The 17,309-nt window shown below is 46.7% G+C and overlaps 1 protein-coding gene across 8 annotated transcripts in view; it reads right to left on the bottom strand.

Moving 5' to 3' along the window:
- The window catches only part of LOC126047233 (USP6 N-terminal-like protein), an 87,875-nt gene that overhangs the window by 42,014 nt on the left and 28,552 nt on the right, over positions 1-17,309 (bottom strand). The window contains exon 1 of one of the 8 annotated variants that reach the window (XM_049820587.1): positions 9,005-9,274. The exons of 6 other annotated variants lie outside the window; for them this stretch is intronic. The gene's annotated coding sequence lies outside the window, so the exon portion shown is untranslated. Of the gene's footprint in view, positions 1-8,375; positions 8,976-9,004; positions 9,275-17,309 lie in introns of those variants that run through there. One more of the 8 variants, XM_049820589.1, reaches the window with a different exon arrangement.

The following is a 17,309-nucleotide window of genomic DNA, read 5'->3' as shown; positions in this document are numbered from 1 at the left end:
TCCCCATGGTCATTCTTGCCTCCAGCTACACATGGCAATTTTGGGCAAACTAAAAGCTCTTATTGCATCTCCTTTTGCTGTTTAAAACTTTTCCTGCTTTTCGGCTCAGCGGCCACAGCCAGCTAGAGGCCACCCACACCTAACGCGTGCCCGAAGCAGCGGGGTGAAGACACGCGTCCTGGCTGATACCTAAGATGTCACCCTGGGCACTGCAGAGCTAGCAATGGTCGCTAGCCAAAACCAAAGGAACAGGGATGCAAAAAGAAGCTATCGTGCTGCCAGCAGTCCTTGCTCTCCTTGGCACAGAGGGGCGGCATCTTTTTAGAAACACAAATAAGGAAATAACAAATGTACTATCACATAAAGTCACTGGGACAGCCGATGAAATAAGCGGGTAGGAAGTTAAAAATCCACTAACAACAAGATGCAGCTTGTCCGTGAAAAACTCGCCCAAAATAATCATCAAGGCGAATGATTTATAAGGTACAGACATATAAGTTCAGTTAAAGTGAGACCTACGCTGACCATGTGGAGTCTTGCACCACTTGCCAGAGCCCCTGGCTGCACCCCATTTTTAGGAGGGGAGGCAGCTTGAGCCATTAGCCTGACCCTGACCGAGACTAATGGCCATCCCCTAGGAAAATATGTATTTTAAATGAGGTTCTCCGAGTACCATGCTCATTCCTTCAACTGCTGCAATAAGTTTAATCAGCTCAAACCGCCTCCAAACACAGAACCCCATGCAGTAAATTATTTGTATTTGGCAGCCTCTGCAGAGGACACTCCCTGACTGCTTTGCTGGCAGTACCTTGGACTTGCATTACCTTCAAACAGCATCTCTGGACTCTAATGGGCGAGCTGTTGTTAACTTCTTTTCTTCTACCAAAGCCCCACACAGGCATGTTTGATAACAGAAAACTTCAGGGGAACAAGAAGTATTTGATCCGACACTGGGAAGTGCTGAGAAAATGTCTCCCAAAGCTCTTTTACAGCCCTGAACCATACGCAAGACAGCGTTAGGATACACAAATTTTTTAAGGAATATGAAAGCAATCTTTTTTTAATTACAACATAACCTTTCCCTTCCTTTTTGCTTGTTGATAACTCCTAAAATTACCCCAACTGAACAGCCGCAGGAATTTTTGCTATTTTTTGTGTGCAAAAGCAACTTTTTATATAAACAAGAAAATTTAATGGTTGTGTACCCTTTGAGGAAATTGTTCACACAAGAAGTCCCCCCCTCTTCCCTTCATGGAAAATATGTTTATAAAATCCAACTGGAGGTGAAGACTTAAGGCAGATGTAATATTTCAGCTTACGAAACAGCAATGGTCATGTAGGACACGGCTCGCCTGGCAGCCCCCTCCCTGGAAGTGTTCAAGGCCAGGCTAGATGGGGTTCGAGCAGCTTGGTCTAGTGGAAGGTGTCCCTGCCCATGGCAGGGGGGTTGGAACAAGATGATCTTTAAGGTCTCTTCCCACCCACACCATTCTATGATTCAATGACACCCTGTTAAAAGCAGCTCGCCCGCTTATGAGTCAATGTAAAAATAACTCAAGGATTCTGGGGTTTTGGGTTTTTTTAATAGTTGAAATCAACATCTGTGTCATTTGGTCAGGGCTCCAAAATACATCCTACAATTCACAATGTATTTGGCTGTTACCACTTTCATGGTCAACGTAAAACTAAACCTGACACTAAAAATGGATCCATTGAGACATGCAACTTACCCAGCAGGGAAAATGAAATGGCACTGATATTTTGGAGTAAGCTGTATTACTGCAATAACAGTTTCCATACTTTAGATATAAGTGCAATGAAAAGATGCTCAGGGGAGCAGTGGAAACACAGCCGGGCAGGTTGGTGCTGGATGCTGGTAAGAGCTAAGTGTGGGAGAGGATGAGACTCTCCCGGCCACTGGCAAAGCCCTAGTGCTGGTAGCGGGCAGCTGGTGAGGTGCCATGCTGGGCAGTGACCAACGGCAATCAGTAGCAGCTCTGGGCCATCAACAGCAGCCAAACCAGTGGTCCCAAAACTGCGGTCTGAGCCCACGCCGCCAGCCACAACCCTGTGCAAGTGCAGAGCCCATCTCCCCATCACTGCAGCGGGAGTCCCCAGTCCCGGAACAAAGCCACGCTGGTCCCCAGTGCAGTGGGTGTTAACAGCTGGCACTGTTGCATATCTGCTTGGGGGATAAAATGAGTTTCCCCCCCCTCCTTCACCAGCCCTACGTTCACCCAAAGCCCCCAACAACACTTTTTTCCTTGCAAGCCCACCCTCAGCACTTGGGGTATTCCCTAATTAGCTAAACGCCAGCCTCCAAAGAGCTCGGCAAGGACTGCTCATGTCACCACGCTGCCATCTCAGGGGCTTTATCAAAATGGCAGCACTTTCCCCTGACCCACAGCAGTGAGGGTGAGCCCCTGGCACGCACCCCTCCATCTGGGAGATGGCAGAGCACTGCCACACTTCATGGCATGTACCACCACGTAATGACATATGCCCCCAGCATCCCTAGGCCACCTCAAACGTGAGTCAATCAGAAATTCAGGTTTGCTGACTCAGCATCTCCCCCACCTCTGGTTTGGAAATCTCCTGTGATGATCACAGCATCAGGAAGAGGCACAGATTCAGCTTGGTTTCTGGGGGGAGAACGCTATGCTCGAGTACATCATTTGGGTCATCCCTCATTTTACCCCACGAGGGACTCAAAGGTGGAGGTGTGGCACAATGAACCCCATGTGTGGAGTCCAGCTCCACGTGGTACATGGAGAGCCCCGAGCAGGTCTTGCTGTTGACCTGCACCCACAGGTGCCAACATGGAGCCCAGTGCCCTTGGGGATGTAAAACTGAGTCAGCCAGGTGACGTGGGCAGACATCAAACAGGACGTCATCTTTCCATTTCTAGTTTTTTCGGAGGCATTCAGGCAGCACCTTCAATCAAATATGCTTGAGAAAGCAACACAAGGCACTTCAGAAAAACCAATGCTCAAAACTGAAGTACATCTATTACCTACAATTACTGTTTTCCATGTCCCCAGCATTTCTGATGTGAATAATGGACAGCAACGGAAGTGGGATAGAAGCAAGTCAAAGGGGACCACAGCAGGCTCAAGTCCACTAATGAAAACATTTGAGAAAGGTTCTTCCAGTGAAGGCTGGAGCTTGCATGGGGAAAGTGACAGTATGCATGGAAGAAATAAAAAAATTACAAACCCCCATATCAGATGAGATAAAAAGCAGAGGGAGAAGTTTAAGTAGATTACATCACTGCTACAGGTTCTCAAGACAAGCATTTGGTACGACAGAGACCCATGCAAGGCTGCCCATAAAAGCAGCAGCAGCAGGTGCTGTTATCCCCAGGAAACAAACACAACTCGAGTATCACCTGTGTTTCAAGATGCAGTCTTACTTAGCTGAAGACATGCTCATCTTAAAAAAAAAAAAAAATTCATCTTGAAAGACGCATTTGTCTTAAAAATGCTTTAACATTCACCCAACAAAGCAACAACTAGACAGTTCACTTAAAACACCTTCACTTAAAACAGTTCATTTATAAACACAAAATTTCAGTTAACTGCTACAAAAGACATTTGCAAGCAGGGTGACTATTTCCTCCGCAGCCTGGGAAGTGGGAATCTTCCTGTTCCAAGATCAAAACCTGGGAGGGCTGAATGCATCCTACCAAAGTGCAGCTGGGCTTGGCCCTGTGCAAGAAGGCTTGGAAAAGGGAAGTTGTCAATAAATAAGCATCTGAGGGCAGTGGAGGGTGTTTTGATACGAAAGGCATGAAGAAATCCTTTTTTTTTTCCCTAAAGAGTGGGGCCAACATAAAGCATAAGATGCATGCTCAAGTTAGAACATGCCTGCAGGCCTTTGGATAAGACTTCAAAATAGAATAGCAATTGCACAGGAGTCTTCTGCATTCTGTTTTTTACAAAACGTCAAGTCCTTCAGCAGGAAGGCTCCTTTCCAGAGAGCAGAGATGAGAGCTGGTTCACTCTTTATCATCATCTTTATAATAGAGAGGAGCCTTTAATTTAAAGCACAGTTGCTTCAGTGTTGTCCTGGCTGAGTACAAACCAAGGAGTTCGTCTTCCCAGTTCCCATTTCCCCTCTAAGCCTGGACCTGGATTCCTGTCTCGGCTCACTGGTCCACTGGTCGCAGACCCTCCTTTAGCACCTGCTTCAGACAGATGCACAGCTGCAGCAAAACAAAAGCGGTGCCTTTCCCACCTGCTCCGAGCAGCCTATCCTCTCCTTATGGATATCTCCCCACCAGACCCTCTCCTAGGACCCACTACAGGAGGGCAAGCACTAAATCTCTTTTGCAGCAGTAATTCCTGCACTGTGCTAAACCTATTACGTGTTTCTCCCACTTCCTTCCATTGACAGAAAACAAAAGCTTGTACTGTTGCTCACCATTATCAGAAAATATTTGCTTTCCCAGATTGTTTCTCCCCTCCTCGTTTCGGAAGGGTTTTCAGTAGAATAACAGGCTCGCTCCCAACAAAAAGCAGCAAGGGGTGATTTGGGACAGAGACCCTTCTGAGCTCCCCTGGCAAATCCAGCCCAAACACAGGCACAGCCCGGTCCTGCCTTTCCCATCCCTGGGGTCCCCCCCTTGCTGGGGACCACACGCTCCAGCACCTCCTCCGTCAGGAGATGATGCTCCAGCTGCCTGGCCTGCAGAGATGGGACCAACTCTGCAGCGCGGACCTGGCTTCAAGTCGCTGTCCCTGTTTTCTAGCTGCAGATCATCTCCAGAAGATACTCTGCCCGCTCTGAGTATCTGCTCTATCATACTCTGAGTATCTGCTGTTTCTCTCTTCTCACCATGCACTGCACTTCCTTCCTGCCAGATCCCTTATCACCACATTTCACCCCAAAACCACCCAGATGAAACTTCCACTCTTGCTGCTGCTCTTTTATTCAGCAACCAAAGGAATCACTCTTGCGCCAGGCACTAAGCCCATGGTGGTCCTGCCAACAAGCGACACTGAAATAAACGCAGGTGTCATGTGGAAACGCGGTGCTAAGCTTACAGGTCCCAAAAAAGCACTGAATGCATGTACATGCTTGGTCACTTCTTATTTTTATTTTAATTTTTTTAAGCAACCAGAGTATCAAGTGTCAGGTCCTAAAACCAAGAAGGGCAACAAAAGTCCAAGTATTATTCAGGATACGAAATACTCAACTACTGCAACCCAAGCTGACACTTTGCAAACTCCTAACTAAAATCTGCCCATGATGGCTGTTGCCTAGCCTAAACACCTTTTAGACCCATATGGTGGCTCCCTGCAATGAAAGCATTACCCAGACAGCTACTCCATACCCCGAAACCAATGCAAGGGAAAACGTGGAGTCGCAGACAACATGCTCCTGCAGGAGCTCAGCGCCAGCCCTGCATTATCTACTGGTGAAAGCTCACAGGAGGTCTCATCCAGAAGAGGAAAGCTCAGGTCTTAACTCTGGCAATCACTTTGGCATGAGGCTCTACCTAAGACTGAACAGATTTTGAAAATATGAGCTTCAAAATAAGTAAATTCTTGGTCCAAGAACACCGGAAAAAAACAAAGACTACTTTGCCAAGTTTCTGGTGTTAAATGATCCATAACCTCTTCCAAGCAAAATCCTCTTTACCATGGCAAGTCCTGCCCAGCCCCGGAGCAGCACAGGGCTTGCAAGCCTCCCCATACCCCTGTAGCCCTGCTCCTCACCGCTGGCAGCTGCAGGATGTGGGCTCAGTGCTTCGGGGAGCAGTGACTTTTTTTTTTTTTTACTGACCCAAGGCTGGACCAGTGACCGCGTGTGGTGTCAACACCTTCATTAGGCTGGGCTGTCATTTCTGATGGTGCTTGTGGTCATTAAAAAGGCACCACAGCATGAAAGGGCTTGCTGGCAAGCAAAATACTCTCGGCTTAGGGAATGTTTCCTTCATTTCATTTATTGGCAATTAGCAGAAACTCCTCATCACCGATTTGGGTATTGAGAAAAAAATATCTATATAAAGAAGTAAACAACCACTTAAACACCTCCCTTGTCCCTTCCCCAGGCTCAGCCCAAGCTAGAAACCTTCCCAGCCCCACCACCAGCATCACCGTCCCCGATGCCCACTGCAATGCAGCGGCATGCCGCCAATGCAGCACGGACCACCTCTTGCCTGTCCTTCTTCCTGCCCATGTTCACACGGCATGCGTTTATTATTTACATGCAGCTTAATTGCTTTCCTCACCCGATGTCATCAGAGGCAAGTGCAGAGAAACACCTAACTGTGCAGTTCACTTTGGAAAGCCCGACCATCTCTGCTGGTAACTACCAAGAGACAGATAGCATCAGCAACCCAACCTGAAAGCCCTTCTTCTCCTCCTGCTTTTTATAGCACCGCTCTTTGAGAAGCTTTTTCATGGCCACTTTGATGTTTGCAAAAGCCCAGGACCAGCTCACCTGATCCCAAAGATCTGTGCTGGCTTTTCAGTCCGTAGACATCAGGCAAGTCCAGCAGCCTATGGACTGATGAAGATGACCTTCAGGTTGTACACTGGAATTTGTTGGCTTTCTTACCATCTCAGAGACATTCACAGGTAAGTCCCAAGTGTCTCCAGACAGCCACAGCCCAAACCACTACACAAAGACCTGAAATTTAACTTGCCATTACTTATGCCTGCCCTCCCATGAGATTCCTGCACTACAGCATCTCCATCAGTATGTCATTCCTCTGTCCAAGCTTTCCTCTTCCAACCTTTTAAACTTGTCCAAATTCAGTTTTTTGATCCCATTCTCAAGTGCTTTTAAGAACTAGCAATCTTACAGCTGCTGCAGCCAGGGGAAAAACTGAAGTGCAAGCCACTCCTCTGACCTGGGAAAGGTCCCTCATAAGATGCACCCAACTCTAACATCACACGCTCTTAGGCACCAAAATCCACCACAAAACAGATTTCAATATTTCTCCTGCCTGTGGGCTGCTCCTCCCTCTTCTCCTCCCCCCAGCAACATGCCTTTGGCTGAAAAAGTTTCTGGAACTACAAAAACTTTAAAGAAAGCATTAGAGAAATGTATTATTAAGAGAAGGTCATAAAAGAACAACAACTTGAGAATAGCTGCAGCTAAAAATACCTGATCCCCACACCCCTTCTTTAGAGAAAGCATTATCAGATATCACTTCCCAATGTTAAAAACATGTATGTTTGTTTTTTAATTAAGGTGGTATTTTGAACACTGGATTTTCTTGCCCAGGAACACAAGAGACCTTGGGAAAAGACCTCGACTGCTGCCTCAAAGATCTCTTTTCTGTGCCATCTGATGGTAAGATACTGTCTGAATCTGGTACCTGCAAAACTATTTTCTTCTAGCACCACCTAACTTCGCAAAATAACTTTCTAAAGAGACCAAAATATTTTGGCCAGCCATACAGAGTTGCAGAGCGTTTGTGCAATATGGATTTATTTTTATTTTTTAATACTTCAGAGTATCGAGGTGGAGAATGTGGGAAGGAGATAACGTCAACAAGCGGAGCAGCAGCGCAGAGGAAGCATTGACACAGGGCTGGAAACCACCTCTCGCCTGACCCAAATCCTAGGCAGGACTGGAAAAATCTGCGTTATGGACAGACCAATTTGGTTACTCAGCATGCTGCCCAAAATCCTCCCAGCCCTAAAGGGTGTAATCGACGTCTAGTGGACAGCAAAATAGCCATGATGTACAGCAATCTGATGGCTTTCTTACAAAAGTAGGATGAGCAGACTAAATGGAGTCAATTAAATGCCCCCCAGCAAACAGTTCTGTACCACTTCATTTCTTAAATAAGCTCTGCTTTATTGACCACGTAGAAAAATACCCAGGAATTACTGCAGGCGGGTAAGGGAACACCTGTGCTAACATTTTAGCAAACCAAACACGTACAAGGGGAAGGTTAGCATACCACAGCATGCTTTTTCCTCCAAAGATGTAAATTAAATCCAGGAATAATTTCTCCAGAAGGTCCCAAAACCTTGCCCAGGTCACACTCTTTACTTTCTAACCCTTAACAAATATATACCTTTCCCCCATTCAGAAATGCTCAAAACAATACTTTTTTTCTGGAGAAATCACACACACAAATATAACTTTGTCAGTCCATTAATTTGGTGGCCAACTCTTGCCCTGCTGTCCCTCCCAGGTGCCCCCTTCCCTCCACCATAAAACAAGCAGCACATCTCCTAAGGGCCCATTTCCCCTGCTCCCTCATACCTTTAGTCCACCTGCTCCCCTGTCAAAGTCATCTGAAACTGGCCTGATGCAAAATTTAGCAGCATTGAAGATACTGAGTGTGCAAGCCTCCTGCTTCCCTGAGAAGTCAGGGTGAATACCCACCAAAAAGCACTTTGAGGACTAACCTGAAAGCGATGAGCAGGAAGACAACCACAGCTATGTTATACTGTTAAAAAGTTGGCTAAAGGAGACACACCAGTCTGCCACGGGACCTCCCCGGAGGAGGATTGGGGTTATTTTGAAGGACAGCCACTGAGCAGGACCACGGAGATGCATTAAGAAAGAGGCAAGGCTCAGCTTCACAGCCACCACCTCCCTCCATCCGCTCAGCCCGGAGGAACTTGGAAGACGTGCCCACATGATGTCATTACTGGGTTGGTGTCTAAATAAAGGAAGCTTTTTATAGAATTTCCCACTGACAAACTTAATCCAGTAAACCCCGATAGCCAAGACTTCGTCAAGCAGAAGGGAAGGAAAAGGGAAAACAATAACTGTACCATCACTGGGGCCAGGGCAGGTGGGTAGCATCTCAGGAAAGAAACCAAAACAAACCCAAATTTACTCCCTAATACCTGCATGTTGGATAAAAAGCACAGGTAAGAGAGCAAGTACCTTAAGGGAGATGTGTTTTTACACCATCTGTCACAAGGAAGCGAAGTCTATTTCTGCGCCAGGGTAGAGGAGAGAAGGATGAAGACGAGGAGGGAGGATAGGAAGAGAAAAACTTTGCTTAAAGAGAGTAAGTAAAACATACTTCCATGTCAGAGGGGTTTTCCAGCTTCATATTATTCATGTGGCAACTACTGTGCTTCCTAAAAGCAAACGGGGTGTTTCTGCATATTCAGAAGACTCTTGGCTGAAAACATCTTAAGCTCAAATCATCAGCAAGCAGCATTTGGCTGGAAGTGCTCAAGAAAAAATACTAACGAAAGCAAAACCATCCGGCAGTTAGTCGAGTTCATGTATGCCTGCATGTCATCCTCTTCTTTGTAACCCTTCGTCACTTCCACAGCGCTAAAGAGCGGTTCCCCTTCCTCCCTCTGCTCCTCACTGCATCTTCAGCTGGGCATCCACTTGGAGAGCAGTTGCAATAGCCTAGTGACTCATGCTGCAGTAATGTGGGTGGGAACTGCTCCCATGCCCAGCTTCTAAGGACAGAGCCTTTTATGGTATTTTTAGAGTGGAAGCTGTTGTGGTTTCCAGCACTCGGCCTTTTGTCTTGCAGGAGCCTCAGAGAAAAGAGCTCATGCTCCCCCAGGGCTCCAGCATGCAACAGCGAGGAGCCCACGCAGGTGATGAGCAAGCCAATGCCAGGCTCCGTGGACTTCCTTGTGCAGCCACTTCAGAGATGCTCCAGGATGTCAGCCGCTCCACATGGCAGTGCCGTAGCTCATCTGCAGGCTCTCCCACCTGCGCCGTGGGTTGTCGGGTGGTTCCACCACCCCACAGCCTCCACACCAGATGTAAGGGCAGGGTGCGGGTGTGAGCTGTGCTGCGGACACCGCAAGTACTGCAGCCCAACTTTGAGTCATCCCCTACGTCTTACCACCCTGTGGCAATACAGTGACAACCTCTTCATCATCTCCAGTGATGAGCCACCAGACATAGTGTTTCTACCCTTCACAGGCTGCCACAGTCCCATCTGTCTTCCCTCGGGGTGAGTCATTAACTTAGGACTCCATCTCTCCACCAAGTAGAAAAATTAATTCTGCAGGGTTTCTACACCATAGAAATTTAGCTAAAACAGGGCAAGAAGTTTTTAGGGAAAAGCAGGCAGGGGTGTTGCACTGAAACCAGGTTAAAAGCATCAGGGAGAAGTGCAGCAGCAGCAAAGACACTCTGCAGGCTTGTGGACCACAGCACGTGCAACTCAAACTTGGCAAGGTAACGAAGCAGACTCAGCTGTGCTCTTTAAAAGCTGAGGGTCACATGTGAGATTAAAAAGAGTATCCCAGAACATTACCCCAGAGGGCTTGAAACAGGACCCTGGCTGCAAAAGTGCAGCAGATTGCTCTCCAATCTCCTTTGCACCTGAAACATTATCTGCTCTAGAAGAGAAGGGCATGAAAATTTCTGCATCCCCAATCACAACTCCAACCAGCTGCTGATTTTAGTCCTTTTAAAGCTGTTAAATTCAAGAGGAAATTAAATTATACTCTGCACATGCCTAAAAAGTCTAGGAGAAAAGCTATCAGGATGAAGGAAAAAGTAGTAATCAGTTTTCCTGATGTAAAGCCACTGGCATTAAATATATTTTCTTATTCCTTCTGAAATCCCAGTGAGCTCTGCAAGGAGCCAGGACAGATGAATGACAGACCATCCCTACAGACAGATTTCACAGAGTGGGAAGACACAGTGAAAAGCTGCTCTGGAGCAACTTCTCAGGTACAAGAGACACAGCAGAGGGGAAGTTTGGGGGAGGTCCATGTCAGCAAGCACTACACAGTCCATAACATAGCTTGGAGGTGAGCCAACAGCAGCAGAACACTGCAACCAAAAACCCTCCAGCCCTAATGCAAATTAAAAGGGGATTCAATGCATTGCCCTTGGCACAGCAAGCCCCAACACCTGCTAAGCAAGATGCCCCACACCAGGGGCACAGCTAGAGCTCCCCAGACAGACCAAGATGGAGTATTTTGCTTTCCAAGCAGATGAAATACATTTCCAAGTTTAGGGAGTCTTTTTGCTATTAGATAATGGATCGAGATTAGAGAATTAAAGCTTAAAAAAAAAAAACCCAAAAAACACGTGAAAGGCTCCATCCTGTTCAAAGGAATACAATGAATTTCCTGTAGTCTTGCCCTAAAGGCCACAACATCACACCCGATTACTATCCCATCTTACTCCTAACTCCTGCAGAGCCAGCTTGGTCATTGGAAAGCAAAATGAGCTCTGCCTTGCCTCATTTCTCATTAAACTACTAACCACACACAGCAGTGGCTGTGTAAGAGGTAGGGCAAGTTACTCAATTTTCATTATCCTTTACTTGGACGAGCATTAACAAATTTGATTAAAAAAAAAATCATGAAGAAAACCAAACTGAACACAATAACCAGCCCAAAGCTCCTACGGACAGAAAAGGGACATATCCAAGCCTGAGCTCAGGTTCATGAGCCAGAGAGACCCATGCCAGAGAGACCTCTCTGTAGGAAGCCTTTAGGTTTCAAAAACTGCCATTCATGTCCTGGGGAAAGCCAGGGAAAGGAGGAAATGCCACTTTGCCCCAATATGCTCAACTCCACCACTGCTGCAGGCTGCCCTGAGCATGGTGTGCTGGCAGACCCCCGGGGACCTTGCCCCACAAGACCATCCACCCACCCTCGCCTCCAGCTGTGCAGAACACCTGCATTTAACATCACTTTGATACTTTCGCCCACAAACAAGAAAGCTTTTCCAGCCAGCAGGTTCTCTGCAAACCTAAAAGCATCAGATGCCGATTCCTACAGAGCAACAACCTCCCCTAATGCAGAAGTCCACTGGTGCCAGCGCAGCCCGGGCTTGGATGCATCTGCCCTTGGATGTAGCCAGGCTTTGTGGCTGTCAGTGTCTCTAAAGGAGCAAATCCAGGCAGTCCCTCCAAGCACTTGCAGCCCTCTCCTCCTCCAGCAAGTGCTCCGGTGACCACCCTTCTGAACCCCACCAGAGCTGGGGTGCAGCTCCCCGGGAGCAGACCAGCCTGTGGCTTGCTGGGACAGCTGTGGGAAGAGATGGATGCCTTCCTCCCGCCCTTCACCTGGAAAGGGCTCCCTGGAAAAGCAGGCTGGGGTGTGCAAGGCAGACATGCGTATCCAGAGGAAGAGGCATGAGATTACAGCGTTGGTTAGCTGGAGGACACAACCCTGGCTCCACTGAAATGAATGGAAATGTTGCTAATGAATTTAAAATGAAACTCAGATTTCCACTAGTCTTCACACAAGGCCCATCTGAACTAGAAAGGAATGTTTGCCAGAAAGGCTGAGTTTTTCTGAGCTCCAGTTCCCCATGAGTTTTCTCTGCTTATCATCTTCTTTCCCCCTCCCAAATTTGTAGGTTTAAGCCCACAGGAGCTTCTGCTCTGGACACATCTCAAAGTAGTTCGCATCATCAGGGTTGAGCTTGATGTAATGACTACAGGAACCCTTGCAAGTGAAAAAAGAAAAAAGAAAAAAAAAGATAACCCGAGCAATTACATCCTTCACAGGATCTGCAGATGGTGTATTCCTGCCAGCAGGACCAAAATTGTTTAAAAGACAGGTAAGAGCCTTCCAGAAGGAGATGCAGACAGCAGCAACAGACCCTAATGCCCAACTTTCAAACCCCTTTAAGATGAAAATGAAGTTCTTCATTGGCATCCCAGCCAGGAGAAAAGAAGGGGACAGCAGACTGTGACACAGGTGGCGCTTAAAACAGACTGCCCATCATTTTACAGGGGGGGGGGGGGGGAAGCAGAAAGAGAAGCATCCCACTGTATGCAGGCTTAACAACCTATTACCTTCACCAGTCCTTGGCAGGGTCACAGCCTTCAGCTACAGATCTGCTTGGCTGGAGCCTGTCTGCAAATTATATAGTAACTGGAGGCTTTAAAAGCCTTGCAAGAAAATGCAGTAAAATAAATAAGAATCAGCTGGGCAGGTTCTGTCTGACAAGTCATTTTTTCCCCATCCAATTCAACGCCACACGGAGAGACGTGGCATGAATCAACCCATTTTGGCAGCGCACATCTAGCCAGGAAGGGCAGGACACGTCACTGCGCCAGTACATGGGGAACACCCTCCAAAGGGCTCTGTTTACCCAGCAGGAGCCAATGCAATCCCTACACAAAGCCTGTAAGTACGTTTAAGGCTCAAAAGTCATCTGAAACAGGTCCATTCTCCCCTCCCACTCCATAAATACAATCCAAATTGGGTCATCTCCTAACAATAAAAGAATGACACTCATTTAAGCCTCTGTTGCAGTGCTGACATAATCTAGATCCTTTCATTCTCCTTGCACTGCAAGTGCTAAAGATGCTTTTGTACATCCTCTGAAGTACTCCATTTAAAAAACGATGGTAACTAGGGCATTGCATTCAGCTGCTCATGAAAAAAAGCCATTCCCCTTTCCTCTCAATAGGCTTGTAGGAGGCTTGGACAGAAAAACATTGCCTAATTCAAACTCCACCAGGATGGGTGGAGTTGGGCACTAGGGATGGGGGCGAGCACAACTACTGGGTACCTCTTGGATCTGCGGTGTGAAAACCTCCAGCTATATGATGCCATATGGAGATGGAGAGCCCTTACCTGTATCCAGCAGCTAAGCAGCACCCAAAAGTCACATTGTAAGTCACCAAGTGTGACAGCACAACCGCAGCATTTAATAGGTAAAACAATGTATTTTCCTTAAAAACTACTGAGTGCTCCTAAATCTCTCCAGTTCTTTTTAGGTGGTGACAGGATTATTCAGTTCCAGCATTTTAGCTTGACAAGGACTGGAAGAACCAAGCAGCAAGCTTTTCTGTTATCTTTGCATGTCAGTAAAAAATTAAGGGGCTTGGTTGGTTTTTTTCCCCCCACTCATTCCTAACACCTCAGACCTGTGACACTTTCCTGCATGGCAGCTTTTGAAGTTTGTCTGCTGGCGCTGGAGTTGTCCTCCTTTCTGAAACAGAAACATTCAGAGGTGTAGGCACAGAGATCAGATGGAAAGAACAGGGCAGCTCCCACTAAAAAAGCCATTAACTGGGGAAAAAACCACAGTTGTAAAAAAGGGACATTTGTCTAAAATGGAAGGCCCATTATTTGTTTTTGTAAAAAAGAAAAACATTCATAGCTCTGTATTAAAAAAAAAATTAAAAAAAAAAAATAATTGCACACACCAGCAGCAGAAAGTCTATCAACTTTAACATGACCTAACTGTTCCACTATCCCTTATATATGATTTTAGCAGACTTTTTTCCAAATCCCACTACGTACTGTTATGAAGCCACATTCCAAGATTTAAGGTTTCAAAAATAGAAGCCTTTAGTCATAACGTCTGCAAAAATACCCCATTAAAAAAAAAAATAATTGAAAAATGGAAAACTTCAAGTCCTATCCTGTTACGGAGGCTGTTCCCCAAATGATGCACAGAAAGACATTTTGCACCTGTCCGTAGGAAGCAGCGTCGGATTCACGATAGCACTGCCACAGAGGACTTTATAACAAAATTCATGCCTGTTTGAGAGAGATGCAGGCTTGGGAGGAGACAGGCAGTTTTAAAGATTTAAAGAACATATTCTTAAATGGGGAAACCGAGGCACGCAACGATTAGCCGATTCTTCATGCAGCAGAAAATGTATTTCTTCCAGCTAACACAGTGTCATCTTTGCTAATACAGGCTGCTGTGGCAAGAGATGTGAGGGGTGAACTGAGGACAAGCTCAGCTGTTAATTTTGAATTCCCTGACTCTGCTCCTGCCACCATCCACTGTGTTATTTTTCAGGAGGAAAACGGGAGAAAGCTTATAAAGGAAAACAACACAACAACAATTTACAGAAATGCTCACAAACAGGTCAGCCTAGCTTGCATTGAACATGGGGCCGTAAAATGAGGTACCAGCATGTGTCCCAGCCATCTTGTGAGACATGCAACGACTGAAGGTGTTCAGAAGCTGAACTATTATGCCCTTACTTCTAAATATAGGGGAATAATATTAAAAAGAGTCTGAAACTTATGTAAGTAGCAAAGAAAAAAAGCTAAAATAACAAGGGGCTTGCATGAGACACCCCCATTGCCACTGCAACATGCATGCAACAAATAAGTAGGTTTTTTACAGTCAGTATTTAGCATTGTTTTGTTGCTATTTTTCTTGAGACTGTAAGAGCACTCTCCTTCATATGAACCTTACAGGAGGAAAAAAAGATAAAACCAGAAAAAGCTGCCACCCCTGGCATTGCTCTGGCAGACCTCTGCTCATTTTGGCTTTTGAAGGCAGAAATTCATTACAGGAATTAACGAAGAGAATTAATGCAGAGGAGCGTGTCGGGGAGTAGCAGGCTCCTGAGGCTGTTCCCTGTCACCTCGCCTGGGACTAGTACAGCAGCTCTTGGCTGTGCTCATCCACCTCCACCGTGGGCCAGGCAACTGGGAAGAGTTTGCTCACAGTAGAGTTTATGAATGTTTCAGCAACTGCCGCCTCCTTCAAGCAGCTGCCCAAAAGCTTACCCAAACTTGGGTGCCCTGCCACATCATGCAGCTGCCCTAACTAATGAGCTCCTCTGTAAACCCAAGCCCTTACAGACACTCCCTGGCACACAGGTAGGTAACATGCTTGGCACAACCACAGATGCTCACTGCTCCCAACCTGCCGCAAGGCTTCTCCATTCCCTCCGCCACGCACCTCATGGGACACCAGCCCCTTGACTTTGGATGGGCAAAGGCTGGCACTTCGCAGGCTCTGCCTCGGCAGGTAGGCAGAAGGTCAGGAGAAAGCTCTCCAACAGCAGTGGATTCTGCTTTGCAAAGCTAGACTGTGCCGAGTTCCACGTTGCGGTGGAAAGGACACGTGGGCACACCAAGCGCCACGGAAGTTTGGCTCCCAGGACCGCTAATGCCAACCACACTGTGACAAGTCACCTTGTTTAATGCATAACATCTGTCATCTTTGGTCCATGCTCTCCTCCTCCCTTCAGGGGAAGGACATGTCCATGGCATGCCTCAACCTGAATAGCAGAATTTTGGTGGCATGTTGCCACAAGATTCTTCAGGAACACAAAAGACTAAAAGAAAGCTACTTGCATTTGGAGCAAGAGACAGAAAAGTCTGCAGTGCTCTGTTGTGGCACAGGAAAAACAGCAACCAAATGCTTTTTGGAGAGCTGATGACAGCAGCCTGGTTTTGCTGCTGCTATTCCTGAAGTAACATTGGTCACGTTCTGGTCCCAGGCGAAGAACAAATCCTGCACGCACAGCGAGTACAAGCCTCACAGGAAACCATGACAGGTACCATGGGACCACCCAAAGAGCGAGGGGAGAGGCAAAGTCCCACCGAGCCATCGGCACTCAGCCAGGCAGGCAGCTAGCTCCTCTGCTCAGACCCATCATCAATTAAATTAAATCTTACTGTTTGGAAGCCCTTGCCATGGGCAAAGGCCCTTCTCAATCTGATCTTGCACCAGCCACCAGAAGATAGGGAAGGGGGAGAGTTTTAAGAAAATCCCATTGGAAAGAGAAACCAAGACACAGAGGAAAAGTTTCACCAGAACCAGTCACCACCCACTTTCTACACTATTGTTGTCGATGGATCTCCGATCCTCTCAACATGGACCAGCACAGAGAAAGGCTTAACTTCTAGCCTGCTCCCTTCATCAGTCACCTCGAGCAAGGGCCCTCACTGTTCATGGTAACTGGCACAGCTCCCCTCCAGCCTCCAAAGTACATACCAAGTAATACCATATCTATATGCACAAAGCAGAAATCCATAGACATGCAGAGAAAACTCTTTGGTGAGGGAAGACCAGAAGAACCCACAGCTGACACAGACCTGTCCTCCCCAAGCACCACAGTAAACAAGCTGCTGGAAAGCGTACTATCTATTGTGGAGCATGACAATCAATTCACTGGATGCGTTATTATTTCCATCAAGCCATCTCAAGCAGTAGTGCTCTTGCATAGGAACCTGTGAGTTGGGCTTTGGATGTGCTGGATTTTTATGTGTATGGACATCAACTTTGGCAATTTTGAGGAAACGGGGCTGGTTATTTTCTTATCACAGCATTTGGAAAACTGAAACAAGTTCATTTGCAGCTTTCAGTACTTTTAACTGCATGATTCAATGGAGAGAGCAGCCAGCTTCTGTCTTCCTCTAGATGAACCACTGGGATCATGCTGTTAGCAAGCATCGCTCTCACTTCATTTTTAGCTGGAAAGACAGACAGTGCAAAGGGGTGTCCAGCTACAGAATAGAAAGACTGATAAATTGCCTAATGTTTCAGGCAAGAGAATAAATGCAAGATGCATTTGTTGCATTTATAAATGCAACAAAAATGCCTGCTGAGTAATAGATGTGGGGTCATGTGGGCATGTTTCCAAATTCCTTCTCTTCAGTATGTTCGACTCCTCCAGC

This window comes from Accipiter gentilis, chromosome 17 (genome assembly GCF_929443795.1).
Source record: "Accipiter gentilis chromosome 17, bAccGen1.1, whole genome shotgun sequence".
Lineage (NCBI taxonomy): Eukaryota > Metazoa > Chordata > Aves > Accipitriformes > Accipitridae > Astur > Astur gentilis.
This window is presented reverse-complemented; position numbering and strand designations above follow the sequence as displayed.